The sequence below is a fragment of the Schistocerca americana genome, chromosome 5, assembly GCF_021461395.2.
Source record: "Schistocerca americana isolate TAMUIC-IGC-003095 chromosome 5, iqSchAmer2.1, whole genome shotgun sequence".
Classification (NCBI taxonomy): Eukaryota; Metazoa; Arthropoda; class Insecta; order Orthoptera; family Acrididae; genus Schistocerca; species Schistocerca americana.
In genome coordinates, this window is record NC_060123.1 from 285,669,647 (window position 1) to 285,682,891 (window position 13,245).

The 13,245-nt window shown below is 43.8% G+C and overlaps 1 protein-coding gene across 1 annotated transcript in view; it reads left to right on the plus strand.

Moving 5' to 3' along the window:
- Positions 1 to 402: 402 nt before the first annotated feature.
- The window catches only part of LOC124616316 (uncharacterized protein KIAA1522-like), a 485,968-nt gene continuing 473,125 nt past the window's right edge, over positions 403 to 13,245 (plus strand). The window contains exon 1 of the mRNA XM_047144621.1: positions 403 to 549. The gene's annotated coding sequence lies outside the window, so the exon portion shown is untranslated. The remainder of the gene's footprint in view (positions 550 to 13,245) is intronic.

Consider the following 13,245-nt stretch of genomic DNA (forward strand, 5'->3'; position numbering starts at 1 on the left):
GGGGGGGGGGGGCGGGGGGGGGGGGAGATTTTAGTCAGTTGCCACGATTTTCTTTTCCTTTTTTTTTTTTACTGTATCGAGCGAACTCGAACTGAAATAAAACTGTCGAAACGATTTACTCTGATCGTCTCGTACTAGAACGCGTCTCTGTTTTGCGTTCTCCCTCGTCTTGGCCTCAACATCACAATAAGCACAAACTCCTGCTACCACGACCCACCACCTGCGACGCTCCAGCGCCGAATGCAAGTCTCCAGCGGCACGCGGCGCTCTCGCGAGCTGAAGACGACGGCGGCGGCCGAATGCTGCCGAGATGTGCCGACGCGGGCCGAGCGGCCGGCGCCGCGGCCTCAGGCCACTTTCCCCAGCAGATCTGCGCGCTGCGCCACCGGTGCAGGACGTGTCGCCCAGAGCCACTGTGCGTCGGCTGCCGCGTGTGACGTGCCGCGAAGTGACGCGACGGCCGCGCCGCGCCGCGACTTGACAGCGCCGACCGTCGGGTCACAACCCAGGGGTCGCCACAGCCGCAGCTTAAAGCATTTGGTGCTTAGGGTGAGTACACCACAGCGACTTCTCAGTTCGCCCGCCTGACCGCTTTGTTTACCTTAACGCTCTCTTAAGTGCAACGCACTTTCTCCCTCACTTAAGGGAGATACTCACGTTTCCCGCTGAGTTACAACAAATGTCAGTGTTTCTGATGCCAGGAAGAAGTAAAACTGCGAATCATTGTTCCAGTGTAGTAGAACTATTTTCTTATTTTGACATGTGGAAGCTGTTTTGCTCCTTAAGTGATGGGTTATTTAATAGGAAAGGCAGATCTATGGACTGATTGTTTGTAAATCTGATAACTGTAATGTGCGAAAAAAATGACTGTTGATATAAACTGTTATGGAACTACTTTCTTCCTGTGTTTTAATTATTACATTTTATCATTTACTCCCTTTCCGCAGTCTTGTTTTTGTTTTGCCTCCATTTGAAGGACAGTGATCGAACCCGAGTGAAAGTCGAGCTGCAAAAGACACCGGTATGAAAAATTTTGTTATGGTCCAGGAAGATTGAAGTGAATCAAGACTGAAACAATCCCTGCCTCCACCTGTAAAAAACTATAGAATATATTTCCGAATGTAACCAAATGAAAAGCAATGAGAGAAAAATTTTCATTACTACTATTACAATTTTTGGATGTAAACCCAATAACCAATTTTTCCCCGACGTCTTTCCACCTTCTTTCAACTCTACAGCTTTCTGTATTACTTCACCACAGCTTTGAGTCACAACATTGAATACTAGATCCGTACCGCTACTTTATTTTTAACCTCTCTACTTTGCTTTTAGCATAGTGTCAAAAATGTTCAAATGTGTGAAATCTTATGGGACTTTTCCTAAGGACAAACACACACACCCATGCCCGAGGGAGGACTCGAACCTCCGCCGGGACCAGCTGCGTAGTCTGTGACTGCAGCGCCTAAGACCGCTCGGCTAATCCCGCGCGGCTAGCTTAGTGTCCACTGATTTACCGCACCATTACCCGCACTTTCGTCTCATTAAACGCGGTCAATACACTGACATAATGGCCTTATTTCTCGTTTCCTTGAGTGCGTAATTCGTGACACTCGTCATCAATTGTTACGACAGACTGCATCTTATACTACGTCATCCTACAGCAGTATGTTCTGCCGCTCAGTGCTACAGCTACTAGAGGAGATTCAACGACACTCTGCTTCAAAATTAATTGTTGACATAGTTCTTTCAGTGACAAAAGAAAAACCGCAGTGTACCAGAAAGTATTTACTCTTGGTGTCAGCCGAATTGTATTGCGCTGTTTTCATTCCGTTGTCACCCTATGTAAGCGGATAGTGATGTAGCGAAGTCAGATCAGGATACGGTATGTACGAGTAGACTAAATGTTTCGCCTGATGTTCTGTTCTGCAATACCGTCTGCTGTCATTGATAACTGTGTCTGATATATTTCTCTCATTTAGTCCGCATTGTAGTAGTTAACCGTCTATGCATCGCCCTTAATCGTCCTCTCACATCGTGATTTCTCCAGAACTGCAAAGAAATTTTTAGTATGCATGCCAGTAAAAAACTCTAAGAAAGTGTTTCAGAATTAATGTCTCTGATACAAGAGTTCAAATATTGTGTTAAGGAATCGTAGTACGCATCTTCGATTGTATAGTTATTTAATATGCTGAGCTTAGGCAGTCAAAATGTTGCCTCTCTTCGCTAGCAGAACAGTAACGATGTAAAGAGAGATTAAAATAATATGGGTTCTATGACGAGACCCAACTGAACGCGGACTGTGTGAAACGACGGCGACTGGTATAAGGATTTGAGTAGGTCGCTATTATTATTAGTTAATATCAACTTACAATTCACAGACACCTTTCTGCATCTTGTTGCTCATCCAATTTCAGCGCCTCTAAAAAGTTCACCCACTCTCTCTGTCAATAGCGAGTAGTACAGGAAGCTGGCAGCGTTATTGCACACTGAGGGCAATCTTTTCGCGTAAGTAACTAAATGCCAGCTTGCCACCTGGCGGCGCAACAGTTGTGGTACAGTACAAGGAGAGTGACGGGAAGCGAATGTGTATCTGTTCCAGTTATGACACTTGATATCTTTGAGCTTGCGAAATCAGATGCTTCGAAAGGTGAACGACCTCATTTCGTTTCCATGCTTCCAGACGTACAGTCCTGCTAAGTGCAGTCTTCACATGTAAACAGCTCTCGCTTGATTGAGAGCACGTCTTGCATTGGCTTTAGAATGGTTGTTGTACACGAAACTAATGGGTCTCACGCTGTCAAAAAGCTGTCGAAGTGTCGTTGTTCTGTGGTACTGACATCATTTCAATAGACTTCATCATTGTACCTGCCTGTGTACGTATGATTCATACTTTTGAGAAATTGTGTAGATAAATTACAAATGCGATTAAAGGTAAATTGCGTAAAAAATAGAAAAAAGTGAGTAATGAAACTGATATCAAGTTGTTTTATCTTCTTTTCTTACGGCTGATTGCGCTAATAACGAGAGGAAAAATCAGTGGTGATCAAAGTATGTGATGAAAGGAAATAAACGAGAACCACCTCAAGTAATCGTTTACAAATAAAACGAAACCCATCAAGTGAAAAACTTTCTTAACTTTCAGTACGCTTAAGATTGGGAAAACCAAACGATACTGCCTAATTTATCAACTTCTGCAATTTTAGCCGTTCTAGCTGAATTGCAAATGTGCGCGTGTGGTATAGCCGTTACTCCCGGTATATCGAATGATTGGAAAAACGTGCTGCTCGAAGCCGTGACAACTACTGTTAACTTACGGCACTGTGCAGTTTAGAATACTGAAACGTCACAACGCAGATGAACGCCGACGAAATGGCTGTCAAGGGAAGAAAAGGAAGAAAGTACAGTATGAAAATGTTATTTTTGTAGGAACTGTTTTGTGTTTTTATTCGCTGAGGTATTCTGATCCGATTCTCGTACAGATATCTGTATATCTGTACATGGAAACTTGTTCTGCCGAAAAGCGACAGTTATAATATGGTTGTATTTTAATGTTTATAATAGTATATAAATTTTGTTGAAAATTACTGTCTTAAATTATTAGCCTCTCAATGGCTCTGTCATAGTAAAATCGCTACATCGATACAAAATGTAAGGAAAAATGATGGAAATTATAGAATTTGTGATGTACGTCCCGTTAGCGTATAGGAAGGATGCTGTCATGTATCACGTCGGAGAGCTGTCATCAACATCACCTGCGTCGCAGTTAGGAAACAGGAAGGCAGAGCTGGAGTTGTGCGTAATGCACGCCCACCACTGCGAGTCCGATCCCCCACCTCCCTCCCCCGACTGCCAGTGGGTGTCGGCCGCGACTGATCGCAGCGTCGGAGGCGGCTTGTGGCCGGGCGACACTGACCTAGGGCAAGCCGCCGGCGACCCGCGACAGCAGCAGCAAGGGGCGCGGCGCAGATCGGAGCGGCTGCGAGGAACCGCCACACCAGTGCAGAGGCGGCGGCACTACAGGCTGGTCGGAAAGTAACACACATCAAACGTAATCAGGTGTGCACAGGAATCTCGTTTATATTGGCTACGTGAGACCGCTTGTAATCCGGATTATCGAAAATCTGGATAATCTTGAAATATTTTATGAAACGCTAAAACTCTAATATGTAGCGTAAGGTGCCCTATTTTCGAAATCGAAGTATTTCGTTGGTTAAAACTCAGCTGAAAGCTCCAGAAAACGACACACATACGAAAACATAGTAGATTTTGGTTATACAGGCTGGTCCATTGATCGTGACCGGGACAAATATCTCACGAAATAAGCGTCAAACGAAAAAACTGCAAAGAACGAAACTGTTCTAGCTTGAAGGGGGAAACCGGACGGCGCTATAGTTAGCCCGCTAGATGGCGCTGCCATAGGTCAAACGGATATCAACTACGTTTTTTTTTAAGTAGGAACCCCCATTTTTTATTACATATTCGTGTAGCAAAGAAATATGAATGTTTTAGTTGGACCACTTTTTTCGTTTTGTGATAGATGGCGCTGTAATAGTCACAAACATATGGCTCACAGTTTTAGACATACAGTTAGTAATAGGTAGGTTTTTTAAATTAAAATACAGAACGTAGGTACGTTTGAACATTTTATTTCTGTTGTTCCAATGTGATACAAGTACCTTTGTGAACTTATCATTTATGAGAACGCATGCTGTTACAGCGTGATTACCTGTAAATAACACATTAATGCGATAAATGCTGAAAATGATGTCCGTCGACCTCAATACATTTGGCAATACGTGTAACGACATTCCTCTCAACAGCGACTAGTTCGCCTTTCGTAATGTTCGCACATGCATTGACAATGCGCTGACGCATGTTGTCAGGCGTTGTCGGTGGATCACGATAGCAAATATCCTTCAACTTTCCACACAGAAAGAAATCCGGGGACGTCAGATCCGGTGAACGTGCTTCGACGTCCAATCCACCTGTCATGAAATATGCTATTCAATACCGCTTCAACGCGACCTATGAACCGGACATCCATCATGTTCGAAGTACATCGCCATTCTGTCATGCAGTGAAACATCTTGTAGTAACATCGGCAGAACATTACGTAGGAAATCAGCATACATTCAACTATTTAGATTGCCATCGATAAAATGGGGGCCAATTATCCTTCCTCCCATAATGCCGCACCATGCATTAACCAGCTAAGGTTACTGATGTTCCACTTGTCGCAGCCATCGTGGATTTTCCGTTGCCCAATAGTGCATTTTATGCCGGTTTGCGTTACCGCTGTTGGTGAATGACGCTTCATTGCTAAATAGAACGCGTGCAAAAAATCTGTCATCGTCCCGTAATTTCTCTTGTGCCCAGTGGCAGAACTGTCCACGACGTTCAAAGTCGTCGCCATGCAATTCCTGGTGCATAGAAATATGGTACGGGTGCAATCGATGTTGATGTAGCATTCTCAACACTGACGTTTTTGAGATTCCCGATTCTCGCTCACTTTGTCTGCTACTGATGTGCAGATTAGCCGTGACAGCAGCTAAAACACCTACTTGGGCATCATCATTTATTGCAGGTCGTGGCTGACGTTTCACATGTGGCTGAACACTTCCTGTTTCCTTAAATAACGTAACTATCCGGCGAACGGTCCGGACACTTTGATGATGTCGTCCAGGATATCGAGCAGCATACATAGCACACGCCCGTTGGGCATTTTGATCACAATAGCCATACATCAACACGATATCGACCTTTTCAGCAATTGGTAATCGGTCCACTTTAACACGGGCAATGTATCACGAAGCAAATAACGTCCGCACTGGTGGAATGTTGCGTGATACCACGTACTTATACGTTTGTGACTATTATAGCGCCCTCTATCACAAAGCGAAAAAAGTAGTCCAACTAAAATATTCATATTTCTTTACGCACTACATAATATATATTAAAAAATGGGGGTTCCTATTTAAAAAACAACGCAGCGCCATCTAGCGGACCAACCATAGCGCCATCTGGTTTCCTCCTTCAAGCTAGACGAGTTTCGTTCTTTGTAGTTTTTTCGTTTGATGCTTATTTCATGAGATATTTGTCCCGTCACTATCAATGGACCACCCTGTATATGACCTTTTACAGCGAAAATCAACAGATTACGATTAATAATTCATGTCAAAGAAACTTGTGAATTTTGGAGAGCGTACTAAAATAGCGCGCAGTTTCAGGTAGTACGATTCTTAATTTCGGATAGTATTATATCACAAGGAAAATTCAAGATTTCATTTGTATAGGAATTTTGTTTTATTAGAAAAAATAATGAATACATTGAGGCTATCATTTGCAGTTTTTATATTTTTACGTCTTCCAGTCATGTTTCTTGGCCCCAGCACACAGTTCACGTACCCACCGGAAACGTCTTACACACATAATAGACACATTCCTCATCTGCACTGTCTTCATTATCCGTCGCGACAAGGGAAACAGAACTTTGGAATCCTCAGTAGAAGATAACACTCACGTCCTATTCATTGTCCCCTACTCATTGTAGCCATCTTTGTATTCTTCTGTCTGGCCTTTTGGGTGCTTGATGTTTTCCTCTTTTTGATGAAATGGTTCAAATGGCTCTGAGCACTATGGGACTTAACATCTGAGGTCATCAGTCCCCTAGAACTTAGAACTACTTAAACCTAACTAACCTAAGGACATCACACACATCCATGCCCGAGGCAGGATTCGAACCTGCGACCGTAGCGGTCGCGCGGTTCCAGACTGAAGCGCCTAACCTAAGGAGGTTAGTTAGGTTTAAGTAGTTCTAAGTTCTAGGGGACTGATGACCATAGATGTTAAGTCCCATAGTGCTCAGAGCCATTTGAACATTTTTTTTTTTTTTGAATTACCGAAGCATGTAATGAATTATTGCATTTAAAAACTACTCACAAGTTTCATTAAATACAGGGCGTTTCAAAAAGAAAGAGCAGATTTCAAACATTTATTTCTCAAAAACTACAAATGATAGAAACACAATTCAAACGTTTCTTGTCAGAGAAAGGTTCAAAGTTTTTCAATGGTCCGCGCAGAAGTTCCATGCAAATCCGCAGTGGCGCTGGCGTTTGTTTGTAGGAAAATGGCGACGACACCACAGGAACGATCATTTTGTGTGCTGCAATTTGCAAAGTTAGAGTCCATTGTTGGTGTGCAACGTGCATTCCGCCGTCAATTCAACAAACAGCCGCCTCGTCATAAGCAAATTTATGAGTGGCATCACAGATTCGTAGAAGATGGTTGCATCTGCAAGCGAAAAAGCACGGGTCGTCCACGCACATCGGATGAAAATGTCGAGCGTGTCCGTGCAGCTTACGAAAGGAGCCCTAGAAAATCCACGACACGGGCAAGTCACGAACTAAACATGTCTAAAACAACGGTATGGCGCGTTCTGAGTAAGCGTCTGCACATGAAGCCGTACAAACTGCAGTTATTGCAAGCATTGCGTCCTGACGACCACAACAAAAGGTTCGAATTTTCAACTGCAATTCTACAGGACATGGAAGAGGACAATTTTGCCGAACGATTAATTTTTTCAGATGAATCAACGTTTCACATTTCTGGTAAAGTTAATCGGCATAACGTACGAATTTGGGCGAGTAAAACTCCGAGGGACGTTATTCAACATGAAAGAGACTCACCAAAGGTTAACGTCTTTTGTGCAATTTCGGTAAACAAAGTTTATGGACCTTTCTTTTTCATGGAGAAAACTATCACAGGAACCATTTACCTGGACATGTTAGAAAACTGGCTATTTCCTCAACTTCAGGAAGATTCAAATCACTTCATCTTCATGCAAGATGGCGCCCCACCACACTTCTCTGAACCTGTACGACGGTACCTAAATAACACCATTCCAGGACGGTGGATTGGAAGAGCAGGAGCACAAGATCAATGTCATCGTCTGTGGCCTCCCAGGTCACCAGACCTTACTCCCTGCGATTTTTATTTGTGGGGGTACATAAAGGACTGTGTTTATGTCCCACCTATGCCCGCTACTCTTCAAGAGGTACGACATCGAATTGTTGCGGCCGTGAATTCGGTAACTAAAGACCAGTTGCGTCGTGTGTGGCAAGAAATGAGATACCGGTTTGATATTTGTCGTGTAACAAATGGTGCTCATATTGAGGTACAGTTTTGATATTTGTTGTGTAACATTTGGTACTCATATTGAGTGAAGGACCGTTGGAATTGTGTTTCTATCATTTGTAGTTTTTGAGAAATAAATGTTTGAAATCTGCTCTTTCTTTTTGAAACGCCCTGTATAATATATCACTAACAAATATGGCTAAATCAAACAATGGAAACTCAAAGTAGGAATATCAACAAAATATGAAAAGACACATTTTTACTTACGGTAAAGAAGACACTTTAAGTTGTAGACAGGCAAGATTAAAAGACACTTGCATAAAGCTTTTGGCCACAACCTTCATTAGCAAAAGAAACACGCAACATTCATACACAGAGAAAGCTTACCTCATGCACACAAGATCGCCACCTCCAACATCTTGTGTCTCACCTACCTCGGGATGACTGGGTGTTTGTGTTGTCCCCATCATTTCATCCTCATTCATGAAAGTGGCGAGATTGGACTGAGCAAAGGTTGGGAATTTGTACGGGCGCTGATAACCGCGCAGTTGAGCGCCCCACAAACCAAACATCATCATCATCATCCAACATCTTGTCCCGGAATGCAACTATCAAGTGGGATGCAAGCAGCAATCTGAAGGGAACGGATAATAGTGTACCGGGGAGGGGGGGAGGAACACTGTCTGGCGGAGTGTGCAGGAACTAGAATGCCAGAAAGGTGCAGCGTCATGAGGTTGTGCTTCAGGGAGGTGGGAGGGAGGAGCGAAAAGGAGAGAAGCGGGGAAATGACGATAGTTACCTTGCCGTGCAGTGCACAACAGCTGCCGGATAAATGTGAAACCGCGGCAGCGGCATGACGTGAACACGGTGCCGTTTGGACGGCTGCTGGACAAGTGTGAAATGGGCGTTACAGTAACCATCGTAGATCTGAGCTTGGATGGCGTGATCGAGATTTAATCCACACTCCTCTCCCAGTACAAGCTGCTGGTATTCAACACATATCCATCCTTGTGAATGTCTAGACAACTCGATTTGCAATATTCTGAAGGGAAAGAGCATGGAACATCCAGTAGTACTACAGATAGAAAAGAATTGGCCACTGCCATTACGACAGGTTCCTCTCTGATATCGGAGTCATAAAATTGCATCTTTAGGCACCTGTATTGGACGCTCGGAATAGTCCAGAAGTAACAAGCTAAAATTTTATGAAGAAATCACAAAAGATGAAGACATCCAATGATTTGGAACAACACGCAGCGTGTACCAGGATCACCACCAGTTTCTGTAACTAGTAATTACCTTAATACCACTGCGATCACAAGTGCTATCATTTATGACGAGTGTAGCAACATGTCTAATGATTCCTAAATCGGTACAGTTTGAGCACAGGAATAAATAACGTACTTGAGAGGAAAATATATTTCGCATAATACATATATTGGAAGCTGTCAACCCCAGAGCTTTCTCCTTAATTGCTTGAATCAACAAAATTCGAATATATTATTCTACTTGGATTTTACCAGAATATTTCAGGCTAGTAAGTCCTAAATTGAATCTGTCAATAGTTTGAATAACGTTGACGTATCTCAACCACCAATACTGCCTACATGTTGCACTCGGCATCCCTCGTCCTCGAAGGGTGAGCAGTGCCCGCTCATACGACTATTTTTGGAAATTTGTGGTAAGGACTATGGGACTAAACTGCTTAGGTCATCGGTCCCTAGGCTTACGCACTACTTAATCTAACTTAAACTAACTTACACTAAGGACAACAAACACACCCATGCCCCAGGGAGGACTCGAACCTCCGACGGGGGGAGCAGCGAGAACCGTGATAAGACGCCATAGACCGCACGGCTACCCCGCGCGGCCATACGACTACTGTAGACCCGTTCAGCCATCCCTTGTCTACCAATGAGTTGAACCGATAGCCTCGTAACAGTTTCCAGTCTAGTATGGTCGAAAGTAATAAGTTTCTTGAATTCGCCTTGAAATTTTCTCTCTCGGAAATTGAGTGGTAAGTCTTTGCATGAAGCGCAATGTCTTTTCTGAGGCCGTTTGCGGACGATATTGCTGAGCATTTGTGTCAGGCTCTCGTACTGACTGGATATTCCCGTCACGACTCGTTCAATTGTACTTTTTACACATCCAGTCAAAGAAGTGGAGTACCCTGAAAGGGAAGGAGGAAACGAGAACTCCCGAATCGAGATGTTACATGATGTTGTTTCAGTGATTACAAGATCGAGTCAAATTTGCAAAGAACTTGGCAGTAGATCCCACTAATAAGTATGATGTTGCACACTCTCAGGCTTCCATGCTTACACTGACTAGGTAGAGAAGGGTGTCATGAAGCCATAGTATCCTCTCCTGAGACAAACTCGCCCACTGGTCTTCGATAACCGCGGTTCTGGCGTTGGAATGAAATTGACTTCTGAGGTAGTTCCACACATGTTCTATCAGGGACAAACCTGGGAAATTTTCTGGTCACGTGCGTCCCTCAACATCATGCAGGCAGTTCAAATACGCACCTGCATTTTCCTGTTGAAAAAGCGCGTAATGATGCTGTCACTTGAGAGATGACACTTGAGGACGCCGGTGTCCGTGACGTACAGTTGTGACGTCATACTTCCCTCAGTCACCACCAGTCGTTTCGTGACGGCATACCCGATGCCTGGCCACACCGTGACGCCTGTCGTAATACCGCTGAGCTCCTCCAAAACGTTGGAAGAATAGACCGCTCCCAAGGTCGCCAACGACGGTCACCTATGGTACTGCTGAAACCGCTCGGTGCGACGACTTTCATCATCAGTCCATACCGCGCCGACACAGCACCACTACAAACACAGACGTTTGTGTTGTGGTGTTAACGGCAACCTAGGCACGGGACGGTAATTCCTTAATTTGGCTGTTGCTACCCTCCAACCAGTGGTGGGGGATGCCGCCGAATGTTGCACATAATTCATTACTTGTTCTTCGATGGCAGGCGCAGATGCGAAGGGGTTTATGATGTGCTTGGTCGGTAGAAGAGTGAAAACAGTAATTCCTTAATTTGGCTGTTGCTACCCTCCGACCAGTGGTGGGGAATGCCGCTGAATGTTGCACATAATTCATTACTTGTTCTTCGATGGCAGGCCCAAATGCGAAGGGGTTTATGATGTGCTTGGTCGGTAGAACAGTGAAAACAGTAATTCCTTAATTTGGCTGCTGCTACCCTCTGACTAAAGATGGGGGATGCCCCGAATTTTTCAGATGATTTATTACTTGTTCTTCGATAGCAGGCGCAAATGCGAAGGGGTTTATGATGTGCTTGGTTGGTAGAACAGTGAGCCTACCTTGTTGTTGGGCGTCGACTACTGGGAGTTTGATGAGTATGTCTGTGCTCACGTTACCATGCAGTCCAACATCTCGACACTGTCAGATCCGAACGCCCCATAAATCTGGGTATTGCGCGATTCGACCAATCGACCGAACGGAGACCGACAATGAGGCCCCTTTCCAACTCCGACAGTTGCTGATAACCCATCTCCATATTCTTCACAGTGCTTACTCAAAATCTGACTATTTCTTACCCCCTTATGTCCCCTACCTGGTCTGGTAACAACAGCAAAATCTAGCAACACTATTGCACACTGGTGACCGTCCTACCTGTCATAGAGAACTGCAACTCTGTTGATTTACATAACCGCCCGTAGTTTTTAAGTATACGAAGCTAGATTGACATCCGACAATGTCTTGTGGTTGCATTACTTTTTTGTGACATCTTCTAGTAATCCATTTTCGTAATGGTCACTCACTGATTAACAATAACTGTTGAATGCTTGGCTCGTAATTTGAAGCTCTGAATGTAGTATGCTGTACTCATTCACCCAGGCAACATGTGCCGAAAATCCATAATCCAGCAGAGCCTTCAGAGATGTGGAACGAGTTACATAATAGCACCCATTACCGACCGCTTGGCCAAGATATACTGACAGAGAAAGCTGCTACTAGTGGCAGTCTATTCACACTGATAATTAAGCAAATTTCTTATGCCTTATATTATGTATACAGAACGAGTTGCGCAACGCAACACCCTTGTTATTTCGTCTATGTTTCTAGTGGTTCGGCAAATGACAATACGCAGAGTTCGTGTAATTTTACTATCCACAGTCAGCCACACACAAAACGCAACTGAATTTATATTCCGTAACTGCCAATGCCATCTGTGAACGGATGCATGAAATGACTAACGTGATATTTCGACTACCTTCCGTTTTAAATTTAACAGTGCTGGAGCACATTGCTCTTAATAACCGAAACTTTAGTATTATATTTTGAACGTCGGTCGTGAAAGAAGCAATAAAGCAACGCTCGCTGTTTTGTTTTAAATAGCAACGCACGCTGTTTTGTTTTAAATAGCGTAAAAGTGCCACAGACACTTTCGAAATTATGCAATATGTTCACGGTAGTGAATTAGTGAATGGTTCAAAAAATGGTTCAAATGGCTCTGAGCACTATGGGACTCAACTGCTGTGGTCATCAGTCCTCTAGAACTTAGAACTACTTAAACCTAACTAACCTAAGGACATCACACACATCCATGCCCGAGGCAGGATTCGAACCTGCGACCGTAGCAGTCGCACGGGTCCGGACTGCGCGCCTAGAACCGCGAGACCACCGAGGCCGGCTAGTGAGTGGTGAAAACGTTTTTAACTGGTAGGCAAGGTTTTGTGATGGTAGAGAGACCACCGAAGATGATGTACCTCCAGGAACATTATTGATAGTTCGAGTCGAAGAAAATGTTCATAAAGTGGCTGAAATTCTGGAAGTGGTCGTTGCGCATCTACCGAGCTAACTGGAATTTCTAAAACAACAGAACACCGCATTTAATTTGGGCAAAAAAAATGTCACTTTGTGCACCACTCACTCACTGACGAACAAGAAGATGGCAGTGTGGAACACATTTTATGTTAATGTATATTATTAGTTTCTAACATTTACATGAGTTAGATAGTTCTTCTTTGATATTTGTTTTATGGCAGGACGTGATATATAAACGCATTCACACATGAATGTTGTTCATCCTCCATAGGTTCTTGTGCGAATTTTTCGTATATTCTTCATATGTTATAG